This window comes from Giraffa tippelskirchi, chromosome Y (genome assembly GCF_054371585.1).
Source record: "Giraffa tippelskirchi isolate mGirTip1 chromosome Y, T2T-mGirTip1v1.2.pri, whole genome shotgun sequence".
NCBI classification, from domain to species: domain Eukaryota; kingdom Metazoa; phylum Chordata; class Mammalia; order Artiodactyla; family Giraffidae; genus Giraffa; species Giraffa tippelskirchi.
Genome location: NC_137290.1, coordinates 11883114 through 11892453, shown reverse-complemented (window position 1 = coordinate 11892453; position 9340 = coordinate 11883114).

Genomic DNA, 9340 nt, shown 5'->3' with positions numbered 1-9340 from the left:
GTGCTTAGGCCTGCATTTCAGGCCCCAACTTCTTATCCAAGACCCACTGAGTTGCAGGAGAACATGGCAACCTATGTCCTGGAGGAAAGAAAATGTGGAGGAGAGTCTGGATCATTTTGCCTACTCTCTGCCACCACCATCTTCTCCACAGTGGGCCACAGAGTGGAGCTAACCTGACAATACACAGTGATCATCCGGAAGACAAAGTTATTCTGCAAGAGTCATGTGATCCTAGAGAAATTCTTGTGACTGTGCTGTTCTCCCATGATTCTGGGTAACGTGTAGAACAAGCTCTTTTGAGGCCTGTTTCCAGATAAACTGTGTTCTCTGCCCCTTTTCTACTCAAACTTGTTCTGTCAGTCTTCCTCCCTGACATTCAAATTGATTATGCAGCTAAGCAAGTCTTCATCTTGGTCACTGACCCTGTCGAACACCATGGGGTGGTTCATTCTGCTTTAGGTCAAGGAGTTTTGGGAATCTGAGAGTGAAAACCTAGATGCAGAAAGAGTATGTCTGGGAAGTCACTATGCTGTGAGGTAGGTTGTCTCCCAGATCTCTGCATTTGCACAGTCTTTGACCCCACAATTCCAGGCCTTCACCAAGGGCTGTCTTAGAGCCCGTGAGATTTTATATACAGATTTAGTGGGATGGGGTGAATGTGTTTCCTGATGCATTCTTATCTCCGCCAGCTAAAAGCTGTCACTGGCCACCTGCCTCTACAAGGACTGTGTCCCTGGTGAGTGCAACTAAACTGCTGCTTAAACACATCCAAAAGGCATTCAGGGTGGAGATCAAGTATGAGGAACTCTGTGCTCTGGGAAGAACTGGCAGAACCAGCCTTTAGATGGTGACATACTTTCAGAAAAAAGTTTTATTTCCCTCCCCTCTGATGAAGCCACTTGCTTAACAAAAATTCATCCTGATTTACATTTCTCTGAAGATGAATGTTTACAAGATGTCCTAAGTAGTCTCTGGGCCACACAGATAACTGAAGTTGAAGTAGAGTTGTGACTGAGGACAGAACCTGTGTGCATAACCTGGAAAAATAATAAGCCATTTACATCAGTAGCTCAGTCAATAGCCTCTCTCTAGAGATGCAGAGGGATGAATTAACCTTACGATAGAGCTTCTCTCACAGCAGATATACTAGGGTGTACTTCCCCACCCTGTAACACTGCTGTCTTGTCAGTAAAGAGAGAAGGATAATTTGATTAATACAGCAATCTAATCAGATCTATCAAATTGTACAAGACCAAAGGCCACAAACTGTTTGCCAACTCCTCCTCACCCTTTTGACCTTAGCCTAGAAATTTTAGCTTCCCTTGGGCTCAGCTGGTAAAGAATCTGCCTGTAGTACAGGACACCTGGGTTTGACTCCTAGGTTGGGAAGATCCCCTGGAGAAGGGAAAAGCTACCCACTCCAGTAGTCCAGTGAGGAGAATTCCATGGACTGTACAGTCCAGGAGGTCACAAACAGTTGGACATGACTGAGTGACTCATTTTCTTTTCTCAGCAAGGTTATGAGTTCTCCTCAAAATTTTGTCAAGTTCTCAAGGCCACTATACACCCTGTAGCATTCACCCTGGGCTCCATGCTTACCTAGTGGGTTGATGCCCTTTTACTTGGAGCTAAACTAATCAGGTTGTGCTTATACCCTCCCTCATTCTCTTAAGAATACATGTATGAGGCCAGGTAGCCCCAAGATCTAAGCTTCAATATGTGCAAACAACTGTTACTTGCCTGAGACGTGAGATGTCAGAGAATGTTCAGAGAGTCACCCGTACTATCAGCTGGTATCTGTCCATAATACTTCGTCTCCTCCAATACTAATAGTCTTTTTACAACCCATTGGTACTCTTATTAACTTTGACTTTTTCAATACAAAGAGTACAATCCAAACTGTTAACTTATGCCAGGTTACCACTGCCTGACAAAATTGGTCTGACTGATAGTCATGCTGGCCTCTAGACACTGGCTAAAGAACCTGGAGTATTCTTTGTTCCTACAGATGTGAACATTTGATGGTCTAAATATGGGAGATGAATGAAGAAGTTATGGAACCCACAGCTAAGAAAATGTTCCTGTGATTCTTTTTCTGCTGAGTTGATGGATCTTGGATAACCTCTGTGGAAGTTCAAGAACTGTCCCTTGTACAAATGAAAACGGTCCCTTTACTGTGAAAACAAACTTGATACTAGGCCTATCCCTAGTGACACCCCAGGACCGTGGTACACTTAAGAGTGTACCACAAATGGCACTTCAAATCTTTGAAAAGGACTGTAAGTGACTGCAGTAGGCTATATATAAACTGCATCTGGGTGAAACAGTGCAAAAAGTTAGACGCACTTGGCCACAGAGCTGGCAATGGCAGAGTTCAGACCTCCTATACCAACTCTTTTGCAACCCATTCTGCTCTCACGGGAGCACATGGACAATGGAGGCATAGGGATGCTTGCATTAACAATGACAAAGATCAAGGAATACACCAGACCCTGGAGATAACAGGTTCCATTCTATCCTTGTCTACCAACCACACTGGTCTTTTTCAGCTGGGGGCAATGATGTATATAGAGTGCCCCTCTGAATGGTCAGGACCATGGGGACTTGGGTAACTGAGTCCTTCTGCCACCCTAAATTCCAGTCAAATTAGAAAACCTGGCTCCTTTGCTCATGTATCTCTGCCCCATAAATGTCTCAGCGGGGAAATCATAGACAGTCCACACTATATCAGAACTCTTAATTTCCTTTCAGTTTTCAGGATCTTATTCCCCGTCTTTGGAGACTGTAAATTAGAAAAGCCATCTTCTCTCTCTCCATATTAGTGGAAGAAGAGTTCAGTTCTTTTTCCCTATGCAAACTTAGAAAAAGCTTCAGCCACAAGTTAACAGCCTAGCCTCAGTCATCCTCGAATAGACTTGCTTTGAGCATCCTGACTCCTCATCCTAGAAAAGCTTGTGAATCGTTTCACTAAAACTGCTGCTTCTATGTAAATCAAATGAGGAAAATGATGCACAACTTATGGAAAGTGAAGAAAACACTTTTGTCAGGTAAAGCAAAGCCGTTTTATTGGACTCACGTACCCCCAGGAATGCAGAGCTGTTTCAATAGGGTTTGCGAAGGTGTACTTTGACTTGACTTGTTCTTTTCAGTTCCTTCATCTTCATTCTAGCCTACATTCTTGTCTCTCTCTGCAGATCTCTTAACACTGAGCTACTGACCCAGTTTTGCTCTCCACAGCCTCCAACTTAGCTTTGAGTTTGCGAAACTGCCAGGGAAGTTGCAGAGGTGGACACTCTTGGGGCTCATAGCAGGCTTCTCAAGACATACCTTACTGGCATGTTGACTGTTTTGAATAAAGCCAGCCTGGGAAATGGTCAATGAGGTAAAATGATTAAAAAGAAAAATAAAAATATTACAGCCCCCTGCCTCCCTCTGCATGTGGGAAATGAATTCATATGATGTTACCATCCCTATGGCACGAGCCTAGAAATGATCCTTGTCCCCATCCCGGCTTAGCCCCTCTCGGCCGCCGCCCCCGGCTCCCGGCCCCCGGCCCGGCCTAGCTCCTCTCGGCCATGCTTCTGCGCCGAGACGTCGCAGCCGCCTCGCTTCTGGTTAGATAAACAAAGTCCTTGTCCCCAGAGTTAGGGAATTCAAGGGTAAGAAAGCTACATAAACAAACTCTTATAGTTGTCTATGAATGTACTTTTCCAAGCACACGCTTCTTTGTTTGTGAAAACTGCAAATAAATATCTGTCCAAAAATCATACAGAGTCCTCTTTCATCTTGCCTAGGGGTTAGATATTTTTTTTTCCCGGTTTCTGGAGAAGACATTAGTTTCTTCTCATGATTGGAGAGCTGTATATTTTATCTTTATTAAAGATAAAATCATATAGATTGAGCATGCTTTGGTCACTTCAGGCATCCCGTTTCCTTGAGACCTCTGTGTGCATGAATTAAATTCGTTGATTTTTCCTGTCTCCATGCAAGGTTACGTGAGTGGGTTGCCATTGCCATTGGAGGAGGATCCCACAGACAAGGGAGCCTGGTGGTCTATCTTCCAAGTGGTCACAAAGAGTCATGCATGACTGAAGCGGCTTAGCACACAAAATATCACTTTAACTGATGGCTAATATATATTGTACACCTGTGCTTTTCATATTTGCCCATTTACATGCACAGAAAACCATTGGGTACAGTACACCTTAAAAAAATATCTGGTTCTATGCTTTTATTTATGGAAAATAGGATTACTAATTCATCTGCTTTGTTGTTAAGTCCACTCAGATTTTCCCACTTTTTAAATTGTTTCAGCCAGTCTGTTCTTATAGCAATTTGACTGTGTCACACAACTTAACTTCTCTTAGCATAAATATTTGTCCAAAGTACCTAACAATCTTCTTTATTTAGTATGATTTCATAGCAAGACCATCTTATTTGTTCTCCTTTCAGTAACTGATTCTCTTCCCCTTCTGTTTGTTCAGTTTACCTACTTTTCCCCCCATTCTTATTAACTTTGTTTTTTCGACTTTTGTTCTCTTCTTTCTCTGTTTATTTTATTGCATTTCAATTCTAAACTTGATTACTTTCTTCTTTCACCTTTCTTTGGGGTTAGATTCCAGGCCCAAAGTTTCTCAAGGAGATATTAGCTTCTTCTCTTGATTGGAGAGCTATATATATTTATCTTTATTAAACAGAAATGCACTGGGTTCTTATTGTGTATTGAGAAGTTCATTAAAGGATGGTGCCTCGGATGACACTGTGTTTTACTGAGTTCGTTGTAGTAAAATAAGAAATCACATTGGTAACATCAGCATTTTGCTACTGAAGCTCAGTCTGGACAGGTATTTTACAGCCTTATTATAAAATCATGTTCTCAAATGGAGGTTTCTCTGGTACCTGGGTATATCATAATCCATAACTAATTTTATATGACTATGGAAAAGAGGCAGTAAATTCAGATGGTGAAGTATCCACCTGAAGTAAGGGACCTGACTTCCATCACTAGGTCAGGAAGATCCCCTGGAGTAGGGCATGGCAACCCATTCCCATATTATTGTCTGGAGAATCCCATCAACAGAGGAGGCTGGTGGGTTACAGTCCATAGGGTTGCAAAGAGTCGGAGACAATAGGGAGTAATTCTTTTAGTTTCATGGAAAAGGTGTATTAATAAATTTTATAGTAATCTTTAAACTTAACAGTGTTTACTCCTAGAGAACACTAACTTTTCTGTAGCAAGTTTTTACACAATACTGACTACATAATATATCTTATTTCTATACACCTAGTATTTCAAATTTCATAACTGACTGAACATATGAGAGTGCTGCTGTCATCATAGTTGTATAAAAAGAGGTCAGTGAGGCATTCGTCCATAGCGAAGTATTCAGTTCAAGAGTGAGGAACGGAAATCAGCCAGCTGAAGCCACAGACGTGAAATTTTAGGCTGTTATAGTATGTCCTCTAGTCTTTTCCATTCTATGGTTCTCCTCTATTTCTTTGCACTGGCCACTGAGGAAGGCTCTCTTATCCCTCCTTACTCTTCTTCGGAACACCACATTCAAATGGGCATATCTTTCCTTTTCGCCTTTGCCTTTTGCTTCTCCTCTTTTCTCAGCTATTTGTAAGGTCTCCTCAGACAACCATGTTGACTTTTTTGCATTTATTTTTCTTGGGGGTAGTCTCAATCACTGCCTCCTGTACCATGTGATGAATCTCCGTCCATAGTTCTTCAGGCACTCTGTCTATCAGTGAATCTGTTTTGTCACTTTGACTGTATAATCATAACAGATTTGATTTAGGTCATACCTGAATGGTCTAGTGGTTTTCTCTACTTTCTTCAATTTCAGTCTGAATTTTCAAATAAGGAGTTAATAATCCGAATGAGAATCAACTCCAGGTCTTGTTTTTGCTGACTGTCTAGAGCTTCTCCATCATCAGCTGCACAGGATACAATCAGTCCGATTTTGGAATTGACCATCTGGTGATGTTCGTGTGTAGAGTCATCACTTGTGTTGTTGGGGGAGGGTGTTTTCTATGACCAGTGTGTTCTCTTGGCAAAACTCATGTTAGCATTTGCCTGTTCCATTTTGTACTCCAAGGCCAAAATTTCCTGTTGCTCCAGATATCTCTTCACTTCCTACTTTGGCATTCCAGTCCTCTATGATGAAAAGGACATTTTTCTTTTAGTTTCTTTTTCGGTCAACTTCAGCTTCTTCAGCTTTACTGGTTGAGGGATAGACCTGGATTACCATGATGATGAACAGTTTGCCTTGGAAATGAACAGAGATCATTCTGTCATTTTTGAGACTGCACCCAAGTACTGCATTTCAGATTCTTTTGTTGACTAGGAGGGCTACTCCATTTCTTCTATGGGGATTATGGCCCACAGTAGTAGATACAATGGTCATCTATATTAAATTCGCCCATCCCAGTCCATTTCACTTCACTGATTCCTAACGAGACGATGTTCACTCTTGCCATCTCGCTTGACAGCTTTCAATTTACCTTGATTCATGGACCTAACATTGCAGGTTCCTAGGCAATATTGTTCTGTACAGAATCGGACTTTATTTCTCTCACCAGTCACATTTACAGCTGGATGTTGCTTTCCCTTTGGCTCCATCTCTTCGTTCTTTCTGGATGTATTGCTCCACTCTTTTCCAGTAGCATATTGGTCACCCTATGACCTGGGGAGTTATTCTTTCAGTATCCCATGTTTTTGCCTTTTCATACTGTTCATGGGGTTCTCAAGGCAAGAATGCTGAAGTGGTTTGTCCTTCCCTTCTCCAGTGGGCCACATTTTTTCAGAACTCTCCACCGAGACCCGACTATCTTGGATGGCCCTACACAGACGGCATGGCTCATAGTTTCATTAGTTGCACAAGGCTGTGGTCCACGTAATCAGTTTGGTTAGTATGCTGTGATTATGGTTTTAATTCTGTCTGCCCTCTGATGGTGAAGGATAAGAAGCTTATGAAAGCTTCTTGATGGGAGATACTGACTTTGGGGGAAACTGGGTCTTGTCCTGATGGGTGGGTCAGGCTCAGTAAACCTTTAATCCAATTTTCTGTTGATGAGCAGAGCTGTTATCCAAACTGTGGTAGGGGTAAAGAAGATAGCATCCTCCTTCAAAAGGGCTTTTGCAGGCACTCTTGTATTCAGTGCCCCTGACCATTCAGGAGGACACTGTTCACCCACGCCTCCACCAGAGACTCCAGGACACTCACAGGGGAATGCAGCTCAGTCTCTTGTGGGGACACTGTTCCTTTCCCCTGGCTCCCAGTGCACACAGTGTTTTGTTTGTGCCCTCCAAGAGTCTATTTCCCCAGTCCTGTGGAAGATCTGTAATCAACTTCCACTGGCCTCCAAAGTCAAAGGGTTTCTCAGTTCCTTTGTCAGATCTCCAGGTAGGGAAATCTGTTATGGGTCCTAGAACTTTCTTAACAGTGTGATAATTTCTTTGGTATACTTGTTCTTCAGTTTATGGGTCATCTGCTCAGTGACTCAATGGGGGATAATGGATACCTCCTCCAAGAGGGCTTATGCTACATGTTCCGTGAACCTGGTCTGCTGCACCCAGAGCCCCTGCCCCCGCAGCAGGCCACTGCTGATCCAGTCCTAAAAGGAGGCCCTCAAACACTCAAAGTCAGGACTGGCTCATTCTCTGTGGGGTCTCTGGCTTTTGGTGCACACAAAGTTTGTTTGAACCCTCTGAGCATCTCTAGTGGGCATGGGATTTGATTCTAAAGGCAATTCTGTCCCCCTACCAACTTGCTGGGGCGTGTCTTTTGCCCTTGGATGTGTGGTATCTATTTTTGATGGGATCCAACATTCTCCTCCGATGGTTATTCAGCAGAGTTGTTATTTTGGAGTTCTCACAGGAGAAGATGAGTATAGGTCCTTCTACTCTGCCCTCTTGAGAGAATGGTACTGCCCTTAAGCAATGTCCTAGGCATGGTCATTGATAAAGAATCCAATACACAGCAGAAAATCAAGAAGACAATTCAGGAGACAGTTTCACTCACATCCCAGATCAAATTCAAGGGAAGCTGAGAAGCTCACTGTCCTTGTGGTAGCCCACATTTATGGAGAAGCACTGTGGGTAGTGTCGACTAGTAGCCACCATGTGTTGGGTCCTCTGGATGACCTTCAGTAACAAGTCTTCACTCAGTGCCCTAATGCCACTGGGGTGCCAGAGACCCACACGCCAGGTCTTTCCTATGGGAAAGACTAGTGGTCTCTTCAGGAAAACTAGAGATGCCAAGGGGAGATTTCATGCAAAGTTGGGCACAAAAAAAAGACAGAAGTGGTTTGGACCTAACAGAATCAGAAGATATTAAGGAGAGATGGCAAGAATATGCAGAAAAACTACACAAAAAAGATCTTAATGGCCCAGATAACCACGAGGGTGTGATCACTCACTTAGAGCCAGACATCCTGGAGTGTGAAGTCAAGTGAGCCTTAAGAAGCATCACTATGAGCAAAGCTAGTGGAGGCAATGGAATTCCCCAGCTGAGCTATTTCAAATCCTGGCTATGATGCTGTAATAATACTGTACTCAATATGCCAGAAAATTTGGAAAACTCAGCAGAGGACTGCAAAAGGTCAGTTTTCATTCCAATCTCAAAGAAAGGCAATGCCAAAGAATGTTGAAACTACTGCACAATTGCACTCACCTCACACACTAGCAAAGTACTGCTCAAAAATCTCCAAGCCAGCCTTCAACAGTATGGAGACCAAGACTTCCAGATATTCAAGCTGGATATTTAAAAAGGCAGAGGAACAAGAGATCAATCACCACCATCCGTTGGATCATACACAAAGAAAGAGAGTCTCAGAAATCATCTATTTCTGCTTTATTGCCTATCTCAAAGCTTTTGATTGTGCAGATCATGACAAACTGTGGAAAATTCTTACAGGGATGGAAATACTAGTCCACTGTACCTGCCTCCTGAGAAATCTGCATGCAGGTCAGGGCGCAACACTTACAACTGGACATGAAACAGTGGACTGGTTCCAAAGTGGGAAAGGAGAACGTCAGAGCTGTATACTGTCACCCTGCTTATTTAACCTTCATGCCGAGTACATCACGGAAAAGCCAGGCTGGATGATGCACATGCTAGAGTCAAGATGGCCATGAGAAATTTCAACAACCTAGGTATGCAGATGGCATCATCCTTATGGCAGAAAGTGAAGAGGAACTGAAGAGCCTCCTGATGAGAGTGAAAGAAGAGACTGAAAAAAGCTGGCTTAAAACTCAACACAACAAATTAAGATCATGACACCCAGTCTCATCTCTTCTTGACAAATAGTTGGGGAAACAAGAGGTACAGTGGGA